Source organism: Canis lupus, chromosome 27 (genome assembly GCF_048164855.1).
Source record: "Canis lupus baileyi chromosome 27, mCanLup2.hap1, whole genome shotgun sequence".
Lineage (NCBI taxonomy): Eukaryota > Metazoa > Chordata > Mammalia > Carnivora > Canidae > Canis > Canis lupus.
The window spans coordinates 11,550,994-11,565,187 of record NC_132864.1 but is presented as its reverse complement, the minus strand read 5'-3'; the positions used below and the strand labels follow the sequence as shown (position 1 = coordinate 11,565,187).

At 52.2% G+C, this 14,194-nt stretch overlaps 1 protein-coding gene across 7 annotated transcripts in view; it reads right to left on the bottom strand.

Moving 5' to 3' along the window:
- Positions 1-14,194, bottom strand: part of SCARB1 (scavenger receptor class B member 1) — a 100,174-nt gene that overhangs the window by 58,153 nt on the left and 27,827 nt on the right. The window lies entirely within an intron of this gene.

Sequence of the window (14,194 nt, the reverse complement as noted above, 5' to 3'; positions counted from 1 at the left end):
GAGTCGTAGGCTTTTTGCTGTGCCCTCACCTGGCAGAAGCAGCAAGGGGGCTCCTGGAGATTCTTTTAAAAGGGCACTAATGGGGGTGCCTGGGGGGCTCAGTTGGTTCAGCCTCCAACTCTTGGTGCTGGCTCAGGTCACTGGATCAAGCAAGCCCTGGGTCGGGCTCTTTGCTCAGTATGGAGTCTGCTTATCCCTCTACCCTCTTTCTCTCTAAATAAAAAGGCTCTAATGCTTTTATAAGGGCCCCACCCTCCTGACCCCATCACTTCCCAAAGGCCTCATACCATCACCTGGGCGTAAGGTTTACCATATATGAATTTTGGGAAAACGGACATTCAGACCAAATCTCAAGATGCAAACAGGAGAACACAACAGGGAGCAAAACAGGCCAGGAACAGCTCCTCTGCGGGGCTTCTGGGGGGTACACGGGGTTCTGCTTTTCTGTCTTGGGGCAACCACGCAGATGTGAGGTCTCTGCTTAACTGCATGTGTCTCCGGCACCTCCCTCGAAGCCCGTTTTATTTCACCCCAGAGAGAAATCAAAGACTCCCGAGTTGCAGCAAGGAAGCGAGAGGCCGCCGTGGGTGGAATCCAGGAAGCCTGGGAACAGGCAGGCGAAGGAAGTCCCGGGGATGCAGAGTCTCCCGCAGCTGCCAAGGGATTCCGGCTGCAGCGGGCTCGGGGCCCAGTAGGGCCAGCATGACCTCCAGCACCCGCCCAGAGGCCAGATGGGGCCAGGCTGATGGGGCACAGGGTTTCCACAGGACTCAGAGGGATGGGCTGGGGGGGTGCAGAACAGAGGGGCGCCCCCACCCCCGCTCCAGTGTCCCAGGGCCCCCTGATGCCCCCCTCAGCTCTGCAGCCCAGAGGCAGAGGAGAGTGTCCGGTGCAGCCCACAGGTGGTCATGCTTCCACGGTTAATCCAAAGGCGGGGAGGGCAAAAGGCTGCTGGAAGGATCCTGGGGCCTGGGGGCTTCCCGTAAGGGGCAGGAATCAGAGTGAGAACAGAAAGCTGGCGGAGGGGGGACGACTGAGAGGGGCAAGGCCAGAAGGCATCACTGGCTCTTGCTGTCTCGGGGGTGGAGGAGTGGGGGCTTGTGTTCAAACTCTCCCTGGAGTCCTGGCCTGCTGCAGGTGGGGCTGCCAAGCCGGGGGGTTGGGTCAGACACCCACCCCAACTCAGCCAGAAGAGCCCTACTCCCATCTGATTCATACAAGGAGGCTTTTGTGTCGGAATCTGTTGGAAGAAAACGTGCACTCATGAGGAAACAATCCGCCAGATCCAAATTGAGGGGCATCCTGCCAAAAAAACTGGCCTGGTCCCCTCACAAACAAACCTCAAACAATCAGCGGAGCTCGGGAGAGGGCTCACGCCAGCCCCCTGCACGGTTCTGGCAATTTCTCCAAAATAAGATGTTTCAAACTAAAGCCTCGGGTGGGGAAAAAAAAAAAACAAAAAAAACATGGGCTGCTTTTTGGTTGTTTTACAAAGCCAAATGGCCCCTCGTAGGAATGGCTGGGACATGCACATGGTGGAGGCTTCCCAGGCCTCCAGACAGACCAGTGAGAGCTACCCAGGTGAGCTGGGAAGATTTTAGAAAAGAAAGCAACAACGATGCACTGAGAATGGCAAGACGTAGGGAAGAGGGTGCAGTACAATCCCACTTAGGAGAAACAGAGGCAGGCTAATCCTTCTATAAGCACATGTCCGTAAGGTTAAGGCAATAGCAACAGCAAACACTCATGTGACACTTGCTGTTATCCTGAGTGCTTTACATATGCCAACTCTACTTTTTAAGAGCCCTAGAGAGGAGATACTTTTATTAATTCCATTTTACAGAGAAAAAAGTAAGGCACAGAGAGGTTAAGTCACTTGCCCAAAAGCACACAACTAGGAAATGGCAGCAATAGCATCTGAACCAGACTGTCTGGCTCCAAGGCCCACGCTCTTGGATCCACCTTATCTTCTGGATGCCAAAAGCCTGGCCAAGGGCTGGAGAGAACCCCAGGGATTTGAGAACTCGAGACGGACCTTGGCAGTGACCTGCTGCACCACCTCATTCAGTACCCCCTACCAGCTCCCAGCCTGCCACTCTGCCCCATGCCTCTTACCCAAATGGAAATGACCACGTAGGCACCCAGGGCACCTGTCAGGGATGCACTCAGGGGCCCCTACCCCACACACCTCCACACTGTCCTCACTGAAGAAGGATGTGCCCCAACGTTTGGGGCAAGGGCCAGCAGGCTGGTAGTCATTCCTCCAGGGACTACTGCTTATAGGTGTGCTAAGCCCCACTGCAGAATATTACTGCTGGCTACAAGGGTTCCAGGTCAACCCCCCCATCTGCACCTGCGCAGACTGTGATAAAGGCCACAGGGTCTCAGCTCGTCCCTCGCTCACCACCCTCCCCTCCAGCACATACCCTGGGAACCGCCAACCGAAGGCAGACAAAGCCTGAACTTTGGCACACCTCCAGCTCTGATGCCTCTCCCGGTTTATAAAAAACATCTCTTGCCAATCCTGCCGCCAGGACATGGCAGACAGGGATAGAGGATGCCAGGTGCTCCTGCAACTGTTCAGCCTCTCCCAAGCCCTGTTCCCCTGGCCCATCTGGCCTCCACCCAGCATCCCACTTCATCTGCTCACCTGGGACAATCTGCCCTGCCAGCACTCATTGCCAATTTGCTCTGTGGCCTCATGCAAATCCCCGCTCCCTCTGGGTTTTGTTTTCCCCAAAGGAAAAATTAAAAATGAAGCTGAGTTCCAGATAAAATGATCTGAGAGACTGTGAAACCTTCCCTGATAAAAACAATTAGGTGATAAGTCACCACTCCCTCAAGAGGTCTTCGATTGGACCAAACACTGGAACTGCCAGGGTCACTGAGGCAATGACATGAAGAGGGAAAGCTATTCTGGGGCAAAGGGCCTTTCAACCATTTTTGCTACCTGTTACCTTTCCTCTCTTGCTAACAACCCCACCCCACCTACCCCACTTCCTTCTCATTTAGGGCACCAGCCCACCAACCTAACTCCCTGGGCCAATCACTGCAGCCCATTTCTCAAGCCAAGGTGACTGGCTCCGAGGGGTGCATAAACACAGGCCCAGCCTATCAGAGCCAATGAACATTCACAGCACCTTTTCCCAGTCACTAGGAAAATTCTCTAATTACCCTTCAACTCCCTCCACAAGGTTCCCTCCAGAGACCCCTGGGAACTGTAAAGCAGCCAGTCTCTCCCCCGAAGAGTGCAAGTGGGCCCTACATAGAGACGCTGGTGAGTGATACGGAAGCACACATACCCCAAAAAAGGAATCTTTAACTCCAGGATTGCATTCAGCCTGCCGGTTGCCTCATTACAGGGTCCCCAGGAAGAAAAGTAGGGCCATGAGAAATTCCCTCCCCACCCTCCCTCTGTGCTCTCCAGGCTGATCTGAACCCAGAATCCAATCGACAGATGATTCACTGAGTGCAAGGTAAAGATTCTGCATGGGTGAGGGCACCTAGACTACACCTCCACTGTCCCTTACAAAGTAAAATTATCAGCAGAAGGGACCGGAGTCTCCCTCTCCAGCCTCATAGAGTCTCTGCTGGTGGGGACCAGAGTTGGCACATAAATGATTCCACTTTAATTTAATGCTGACTCTCGGCTTAAATGCAGCAGAAGGGAAACATGCTCTTCCCCCCACCCCTCACCCCATGCAAGTGACCATCCCTGCTCCCTCCAGGAAGCAGAAGGAAGGGGCTCCAGACCAGCTCCCATGCCTCCCCCAGCGCCTCAGCCAGGACAGGTGCTGTTTCTTGACCCACCACTCAGCCCTGACGACATCTTTGTAAATCATGTTGGGACAGAGAAGGGGTCAAGCAAAGCAGGAACCACCCAGTCACCAGAATCACAGAGAAGTCATAGGAGGCTTGTTAAGACTCAGGTGCTGGATCCAGGACCCCATCACAGAGACCAGGCTCCCGGTGGCTCCTCTGTGCCAGGCATTGTGCTATATAGCAAGTATATTCCTGCATTTTCTTCACTACAACCCTAGGAGGTGGGCCTGGGGAAACCAGAGCCCAGAATGGTTAAGTAACTCACCACCATCACATAGAAAGGAGTGGAAGAGCCAGTAATGGAATCTAAGGAGTCCAGTTCCAAAGCTCATGTTTTTGAGGGTCCCTGCTGGGATCCCTTACAGCCTCAGCCCAAAGTCCTATGCCAGCCAGGTCTCTGCCCTGGACCAGGGTCCCCAACGATGGGACATGAACAACACAGACAAGGCCCTGTCTCATGGAACCTCAAGCATATGACCAATATAACTTCTGAGAATGGCAAAGGTTTGGAAGAGAGTAACACAGAGTGGTTATAGCACAGACAGGGTAGACAGTGGGAGTGGGGTTCACGGGGCAGGTTGGTGGTCAGGGCATATCTTTTTCAAGAGGTTGCATTTGAGCTGAAGCATAAAAGAGGAACCAAGCATAAGAGCCAGGGGGAAAGCATTCCACGGAGCAGGAATAGCACATGCAAAGGCCCTGGGGTGGGAAAGAACACAGGGGCACTGCAAGAAAAGAAAGGCCTATGGGGCTGGAACAGGGTAAGAACTCTGACAGTTGACACAGGCAGGGGCCCATGAAGAGGAGACTTTCAGGCTATGGGGGCAGATAGGCTTCCGGCCACACAAGAAGTTTTTAATCACAGTAGTGAAATGACCCAACTTACATTTTCTAAAGAGCATTCCAGCTGCAGCAGAGAGAACAGACAGCAGAGTGGCAAAAAGATGCAGGAGCAGACAGCGCGGTAAGGAAGCTTGCCAGAGATCTGCAGTGGGGCCCATGTAGGGGAGGGAAGTCAGCCCCACATCCCCGTGCAGGACCACAAACCACCACTAGTCACAAACCTCCCTATGAAACCACCCTTGTCTTCTAAACATCCATTCAATAAATATTTGAGAACCTATGATTTATGTGTTAGGCATCATTCCAGGTGCTTGGGACACAGCAACAAACAAAACCAAGGTCCCTGCCCTCATGGGCCCACATCCTCGCGGGGAGAAATAGACAACAAACGACAAACACAATGCACAGCTATGTAGTATCTCACAGGGTGACAGGCTACAGAAGAAACAGTGGGGTAAGCAGGGATCAGAGCCCAGGGGATCAGGGAGGGTGCCGGCAAATTGAAACAGGGGAGGTCAGGGTGGGCCTCCAGAGTACCTGAGATCTAGAAAAAGCCCTGAAGATGGTGGGACAGCGAGTCTTGCACATCAGGAGAGAGTTGAAGGCAGAGGGAAGAGCTGAGCTGGAATGTGCTGGTGTGTCTCAGGAATGGCCAGAGTAAGGCGAAGGGGAGGGCAGGAAGGGGTCAGGAGCGGATGGTGCAAGCCTAGAGGGCCAACAGAGGGATGTGACTTTGACTCCCAGGGGGATGGCACAGGCCCACTGTGGGGGGGTTTGAACAGAGGAGGATGGTGATATGACTGCAGAATTCACGGGGTTCTTTTGGGCTGCTGTGTGAAGAAAACCCGGCCAGGGAGCAAAGGTGAACACAGGGAGGCCCATGGGAATCCAGGTGAGAACTGGTGGCCCCTTGGAGAGGGGCAGTAGCCATGGGTGTGGCAAGAAGTGGTGGGATTCTGGACATACTGTGACAAGGAAGCCATAAACGTCCCGATGGTCCAGTGTGCAAAGTGAGAGAGAGACAGAAGGACAAGAATCGAGGCTGGGTCCAAGGCTTTCAGCCTGGGCGGCTAGTAGCCAGAGGAGCCACAGACGGAGACAGGAATATGGCCAGAGGGACAGGGTCCGGGCGTGGTGATGAGGAGCCAGGTGTCGGGCAGGGTCCTGCCAGCACTTCCCACTACCCAAACTGAGATAACGGAGTGGGCCACTGGATGCCGGAGGCTGGGACTGGAGAAAGGCCTGGGCCTGGGACATCAATTTGGGAGTAGCCAGGACATAGATGCCACTTACTGCCCGAGACTGGCTGAGCTCACCCAGGGAATGCGTGACACAGAAAGGATGTCCAAGAGCTGAGCCCCAGGTCACACCAACAGCGAGGGGTCAGGGAGATCACGAGGCACCAAGAAATGAGACAAAGAGCCTGGCCACGGAGGTGAGAGGAAAACCAAGACAACAGACATTTAAAGTGTCTCAAGAGTCTTTCTAGGCGCTTCCAGAAAAGGTGGAAGGAACTTCACCCAAAATGCCAGGAAGCAAACAAGGTTCAGGCCACTCCTGTTCCTTCCCCCTCCCCAGCACAAGGCTGCTGGAGAACAGGAAGACACAGTGGGGCGGGGGGAGGGAGGAGGAGGAGGCACAAAATAGACAGCCAGGCCTGGGGTCACCAACATCCTGGACCTCTGGGTTCAGGCAGGTGCTAGGCAGACCCACCAGCTTGAACTCTGGATCAGAATCACCCCGGATACCCTGTGATCCCAGCTGCTGAGCCCTGTCAAGCTGCAAAGCCAAGAATGGACTGTTTTGTGGTATTTTGCTTCTCTTTGCATTTCTGCTCCTGCCAGCCACTCCCAGGGCCAGTGGAGGCCAAGGTCACGTTTGAAAAGGGGGAGGGAAATGAGGTACATAAAAGATCATCTCCTTTTGTTTTGTTTTATTTTGGGCCTAGGCATACAATGGAATTCTCTGCACAATAAATGTGTTTATGGGGCTGAAGTTACCAGATCTTTGTGGATCTGGTTGGGCAGGGGCCCAACACTCCTCACCAGAGTCCCCCGGCTCTCAGATCAAGAACCAGAAGTCTGTGTGCATCGGCCTTGGAGTGGAAAGCAGCCCTGGAGGGTGGCTGATGAGCCAGGGGCCCCTCTGCAGCTGACCAAGGACACGGGATGGCCCTTCTGGGCACTGGTGACCACCAGCAGGCCCCGCAGACAACGACAGAGGGGACATGCCTGTGCCCTGTGTCCACTGTGACCAGGATGGGCCCAAGGGAAACTTCATCAAGCAAGTCTCTGACACCGGTTCATGACTCACTTCTGTGTCATTCGTTGCTAGAGAAAGGCCAGAACAAGGTGATTCCAGGTAACTGAGCTGAACCAAGTTCTAGCTAATCATGTTGAATCACTGAGTGGAGGCACAGCGAGTATTAGTCATTCTGGGAAAGGAACATTTCATGGAATGGGAAGAGCCAGACGCAATGGACACACCCCCGTGCCAGGCCAAGAGAGGGCCAGGCTGTGATGGGGCACATCACCACACATGGATACACGCACCCCAACACGCATGGACACATGCTAACATGCATGCTCGAGTGTGTCCAGATATGCAAGCACGTGTGCCACCACGTGTGGCTGCACATCAACATGTGTGTATACACGTCCATACACATACGCGTGTATGCCAATGCACAGACACTCGTACTCCCTGTTGACATGCCGACATGTGCATACATGTGCTCCAGAACATGATCACATGCATGCGTGTGCACCTGCCAACATGCGTTCATGTGTCACCAGTCATGAGTGCAGTCAGCACACGTGCACACACACCAACATCCATGTGCACACATGTGCCCTCATGGAGCCAGGGAGGGAAAATGAAAATAAACCAGACTCGGGGGAGCTAAAAATAGCCCATGGTTTCCAGCTGTCACCATAGAGTGGGACGAGGAGCCCTTGATGCACCGGGAGGAACAGGAAGTCCCCCTCTGGGAAAGAGGAAACAAAACCAACCTGGGCTCCCAACTGCCCCCGAGAGGGAGTGCCGCCCAGCCTCCCATCCGCACCCCCAGGCAGCGCCACCGCGGGGCCCCATCTGGCCAGGGGCCGAGGCCGCGGGCGAGCACGGGAGAGGTCACTCTGTGGCTCTGAAGTGTCCCCCAACGGCGGCCTGGGCTTCACCGAGGTGCAGAGCGGGCCAAGCCCACCGTGAGCTTGTTGGGACCACAGGCCTGAGAGGCCGCCCTGCCAGCTTCCCCTGACCTGATGTCTGTGGTTCTAGAACACAGCCCAGCTGTGCCAGGCTGCCCTGGAAGGAGCGCATCCCGGAGGCAGTTCTGGGGAGGTGGCTATAAGGACAAAGGCCTGCCGGGGAGCCCTCTGGCTGGCCAGGGAAAGCAAAAGCAGAGGTGGGCCCGGAGGGAGGGGACGAGGAGGGCCTGCCCGCCCCGCTGCCAGGGAGGAACTCCAGCCGCTGAGCACCACCGAGCAGGGACGGCGGGATCTACAGGGCAGCAGGCTCCCCGGATTGCAATCCCAGTCCTGCCATGTCAGCCGTTTGACCTGGGGCAAGTGACCTCATGGCTCTGTGCTTCCCATTCCCTCAGTAGAAGAGGCAACAGTAGCCATCTGGATTCCCAACGGTATGATCTACTACGTGTAAAACACTTCGAACGGTGCCCAGTGAGTAAGAAGTGCTCAGTACCTTTTATCTGCATCAACCCCCACCTCTCAACTGATGGGCAGAGGAAATTTGCCAGAGGGCACAAAGCCCCCCAGGGGCATGACATCCCTGAGGTTCTCTGGGTGGCTCTCGCTGAGGGAAGAGGGAGCAAAACAGAGTCTGAGCCCAAGTCTTGTGGGGGGAGAGAGGATAAGGAAACAAGCCAACCTAAAGCACTTGACCACCTCTCTGCTCCACCATCTGACCGCAAAGGCAAGCGCTGCTCTGGCCCTCGGGGACACTGCAGTGAGAGCCACAGTGCACCCCTACCCCAGCACACAGCCGTGCTCGTGAGGCAGAAAGACGACGCACAAATAAACATCACGGAGGCTGCTTTTATGGCCAGGAGGGGCAGGCTACACAGATATCTGGGGGTGAGCCATCTGGACAGAGGGGAATGCAAGCAGACACTTCAAGGAGATAGCTCGGCAGGTGAGCAGGGAGCCAAGAGAGGGTGAAGTAAGAGAGGGAAGGAGGCCCAGACTGTGCGGGACTCCAGGCCACTGAGGACAGAACTCGCTCACAGTAACACAGGGAACCTCCAAGGGTGGTCAGCTGGGGGGGCACATGATCTGACGACTTTTTTTTTTTTTTTTAATGACTGTTATATCAGGATCCCTCTGGCTGTCTACAGAGACCAGAGATGAGACTACTGCCCCAGTCCAGGCAACAGATGGAGAAGGTTGCAGTGGTGACGCCGAAAAGGGGCTGGAATCCGGATATGCTTTGAAAATAAAGCCGATAGGATTTGCTGATAGATCGCATGAAGGATGGCCCAAGATTTCACCTCTGCACTTGGGGAAAGCTAATGGAGGTGTCATTTACTGAGATGGAAACACAAGCTGAGGAAGCCTTCAGCAGCTGGAATTATTAGTGGGTAAAGCACCCAAGGCTGATTCCAACCAGAAAACCAACTTGAAGATAGTAGAAGGGACCCAGCTCCCCTCCTGCATGTGGAGAAGGCTCAGAGGCCTATCATCTCATGGTGGCCCAGCAGGCGAGCCCCTTCCCCTGTGGGCCAGGCAGCAAGGGACCCCTCCCACTGCTGGGCCTTCCCAGTTGGACCAGAGACACCTGCTAACTTGGAAATACACTGCCAGGGACCTGGGCTGTGCTATCCTTATCCATTCAATGCAGGACCACGCATGCCAGGCTCAGTTCTAGACAGGAGATATAAGATTTCTCCTGGTCCTCCTCCAGGATATATTTTTTTAAGATTTTATGTATTTAGGGACACCTGGGTGACTCAGTGGTTGAGCGCCTGCCTTTGGCTCAGGTCGTGATCCCAAGATCCAGGATGGAGTCCCACATCGGGCTCTCTGTGAGGAGCCTGCTTCTCCCTCTGCCTCCCTCTCAGTCTGTGTCTTTCATGAATAAATAAATAAATCTTTAAAAAAAAAAAAAAAAGAAGAAGAAGAAGAAGAAAAGCAAGCTCCCTGTGGGGAGCCCAATGTGGGACTCGATCCCAGGATCCTGGGATCATGACCTCAGGCAAAGGCAGTTGCTCAACCACTGAGCCACCCATGTGCCCTTCCTGGATATTTTCACACACATCAGGAAGGTTACCTGGGGCAAATGCCTCTCCAAAGCCGCTGTCTCCCTAACTGTTGACAATGATAATGAGAAGTGTCCCAGGATTCTCCCAGGACTAAACAAGATGACAATGACATTCACAAAGATGCTCTGAACACTGCCTGGCATACAGTAATTCACGACCGCACTCCTTAGCGCCTTCCAGCTAGACGCCTCCGGTCCACTCCTACCTACTGAGGGAAAGTAGAAGGAATGAGTCCCACTTCTCCCCCTGGACCTTTCCTGGTGACCTCAACCCACATGGCTCCTCTGCTGCCTCCCACGGTTTGGGTGCTAATTCTTTTGGCCGTTCTTTGGGGAAAGCTATGGATTCCTTACTACTTTTTAATTAAACACATAACAAACAAATATTCTCTTTGTTTAAAAAAAGAAAAGGTAGGGGGACACCTGGGTGGCTCAGCAGCTGAGCATCTGCCTTCCGCTCAGGTTGTGATGCTGGAGTCCTGGGATCGAGTCCCACATCGGGCTCCCTGCATGGAGCCTGCTTCTCCCTCTGCCTCTGTGTGTGTGTCTCTCACGAATAAATAAATAAAATCTTTACAAAATAAATAAGTAAATAAAAATTCTCTTTAAAAGTAGAAGCAGGGATCCCTGGGTGGTCAGCGGTTTGGCACTTGCCTTAGGCCAAGGGCATGATCCTGGAGACCCAGGATCAAGTCCCACGTCGGGCTCCCTGCATGGAGCCTGCTTCTCCCTCTGCCTGTGTTTCTCCCTCTCTCTCATGAATAAATAAATAAAATATTTTTTTAAAAAGTAGAAGCATTACAGATAAAGTATGTCCTCCGTGGCCGCAGCCCGATGCTCCCCCTCTGCCCTGCCAGGCCGACATGTGCCCTTCCACCCCTTCTCTGATTTTACCTGCACTAATAGTCACCCATTGAAAATACAGATTATTGTTTTGTGACATTTGTTTAAAAAACATAAATAGTGGAAGGAGGGTAGGGGGATGGGTGACGGCCACTGAGGGGGGCACTTGATGGGATGAGCACTGGGTGTTATACTGTATGTTGGCAAATTGAATTTATTTATTTTTTCTTTTTTTTGGCAAATTGAATTTAAATTAAAAAAAATGTTTTTTAAACAAAAAAAAACCATAAATAGCACCTGAGTGTTTTTCAATTATTTACATGTTGTACAAACTGTCTGTGCTAACACATACACATCTAGTCCCTTCTTTCCAACGTCTGCCCAGCAATCCCCTAGACGAAGGGCCCCCACCTCACTTCCTGTGCGCCTGACTCAGGACTGTGGCTCTGGCCTACCACCGCCACAAGCTGTATAAACCCCAGCAAGCTGTTCACCTTTGCTATGCCTCAGTTTCCTTACCTGTAGGAAAGAACAAAAGCATAGCTCAATCTATTTCTCAAGGCTGTGGTCAGATTCAAATAAGAAACTAGTCACACATGTAATCGCCTTTGTACTTTATAATCTTGCCGGCAGGCAAACTACAACTGACCCGACTCGGAGCTGAAGGAAGAGGTGAAGTAACTGGCGTGAGGTCCCCAGCTAGCAAATGGCACAGCCAGATCTGCAACCCTGGGCTCTGGAAACTGACACCAGTTTCAAAATGCATCACATCCCTACTCAATCCCATCAGCAACCTGAGAAATGTAAATCAAACCCAGCAGATTAACAACAACAAAAAAATGATCACAATACAGCATAATCTCCAGTGATGGCAGAGATGTGGGGGAACTGGGTGTGTCATACTCTTGCTGGAGGTATGAATGCTAGAGCTTTGCAGAAAGGCAATTGGGTGGGAACTGTCAAAATTCAATCCCATCCTACTACGTGGTCTAGAGGTTTCTACTCTGGAAATCTACCCTAGGCAAAGCATTCATATACAAACACAGAGAGGTGTGTACCAGGACATTCACCAGCTGCTTGAGACAGAGACAATAACCAGTCAGTAGATACACAGGGAGATAGTGAAGGGGATAGGAATACCATGCAGCAGTGAAAAAAGAAACATAACAGATTTATACATTCTGACATGGAAACATTTTCAAGAAATATCCATGAATTCAAAAGCAAATTACAGGGCAGTCAGGTGGGGCGGGGAGGGGAGGGGCACTTGGCCGGGGGCTTAGCAGTTTAGCACTGCCTTTGGCCAGGGGCATGATCCTGGAGACCCGGGATCAAGTCCCACGTCGGGCTCCCTGCATGGAGCCTGCTTCTCCCTCTGCCTGTGTCTCTGCCTCTCTCTCTCTGTTTCTGTGTCTCTAATAAATAAATAAAGTATTTTTAAAAAAAGGAAATTGCAGAATATTTATACATAGTTTAGCTCACTCAGTATATGCAAAAATACACAGCGACGTGTACAAATGTGTGCTCATGTCGATGTGTACAAATGTGTGCTCACGTCGTATGTATCAACAGAGGTCTAGAAAGATACACGCCAGTGCTGCTTCGGCAGCACATATAGAGATACACGCCAACGATAGTGGTATTATCTGAGAAAGGGAATAAAATGGAGGGAACATTTTTCCTTCCCTTTGAATTTTTTTTGCAAGCAAGAATTCATTTCTTCTATACGCGGACTCCTTTAGTTAACCAAAAAGCATTAAAAAAATAGAAATTAGGGATCCCTGGGTGGCGCAGCGGTTTGGCGCCTGCCTTTGGCCCAGGGCGTGATCCTGGAGACCCGGGATCCAGTCCCACGTTAGGCTCCCGGTGCATGGAGCATGCCTCTCTCTCTGCCTCTCTCTCTCTTTCTCTCTCTGTGTGACTATCATAAATAAATTTAAAGAAAAAAAAAAAAAAGAAATTAAAGCACAAGGCCTCCCATTCAAGTTGCACATGGCCATGTACAGCCAAAGAAAACACCAACAGGCAGTCCCTCCCTCTCTTAGTGTCCCACCCACTCAGTCCCCTGAACACAGACATCCTTCTTCCACGGGAAGGCACTTGGCTGGGGCTCAGCCTGGGCTGCCCAAGAAGTGGCTGTCGTGGGCTGGGCTTGCCTTCCTGCCTTCACACCACTCAGACCCAAACCAATCATCTTTGGGATATTCACATAGGATGCTGGGTGGCTCTCACTCAACCTCAAGCCTGGAAATTCTAACCCGAGCACAACTGACGATCCTGGCACTCTCCGCCTTGGAAGCCCAGAGTTAGAGTGGGGAATTTGGAGGTGCACAGAACAGATGGTCCTTACCCTGACCGACATCCATGGAAAGAAATCACCCTGAAGCCCGTCCAAGGACGATGGGGCCGATGAGACTCTTCATCAACTTACAAAGCCCACCCACCCTCACACCCCCAAATAAAGAAGCTCTTTGCACAGGGTCATGATGGCTCCTTATGCTTATACCACCTGGGTGACAGTGTCTCCAGGATGCACACCTCACAGAAACCACATCGTGGGCTTTCACTGAGATGGAGCTCACACAGCTTTTCTGAAAAGCATAACCCCTTGGCCACCATGGGAGAGAAAAAGCAGTTCTAACGCTCCAAGGTAACCCTACACTAGTTTTTCCTGCCATCCCCAGAGGCAAAATTAAAAAAAAAAAAAAAATGAAGAGGAACTCAAGGTTCAGTGTCACCATCAGCCAGGACCTCCTTGGAATCAGACTACAGGGCTGAATGGGACAAGACTTGAAAACAAAAAAAAAACAAAATAAAAAAGGACAAAGTGTGGTCAATATAACTCCGAGAGACCTTGAGAAAAGCCAGCCGTCACACCATGTTTAAAGATGGCCAAGTCCCAGGGACACCTGGGTGGCTCAGTGGCTGAGCATCTGCCTTGGGATCAGGGCGTGATCCTGCTTCTCCCTCTGCCTATGTCTCTGCCTCTCTCTGTGTGTCTGTCATGAATAAATAAATAAAATCTTTATTTAAAAAAAAAAAAAAAAAAAGATGGCCAGGTCCCAAGAAGGGGCAGCCAGATAAAAGCAGATTGTAGTGTTCATTCATCCAGTGATTCATTCATTCCCAGGCATACTGTACTGGGCAGGAGGCACAGGCATGAAATATGGACAAGTCTCATTCTTAAGAAACCCACCTTCAAGAAGTAAGCTAAGGGGAAAAGAGAAGTCGACGAGCAAGTGACATTATCCATATCTTTATCCCACCCAGCTCAGTGTCTGGGCAAGGCAAGCCTCAGTTTCTCCTCCCCACACTGCTTGTGCTGACTCTGGCTACAAAGCTCTGAAATGGGGATCCCTGGGTGGCGCAGCGGTTTGGCGCCTGCCTTTGGCCCAGGGCGCGATCCTGG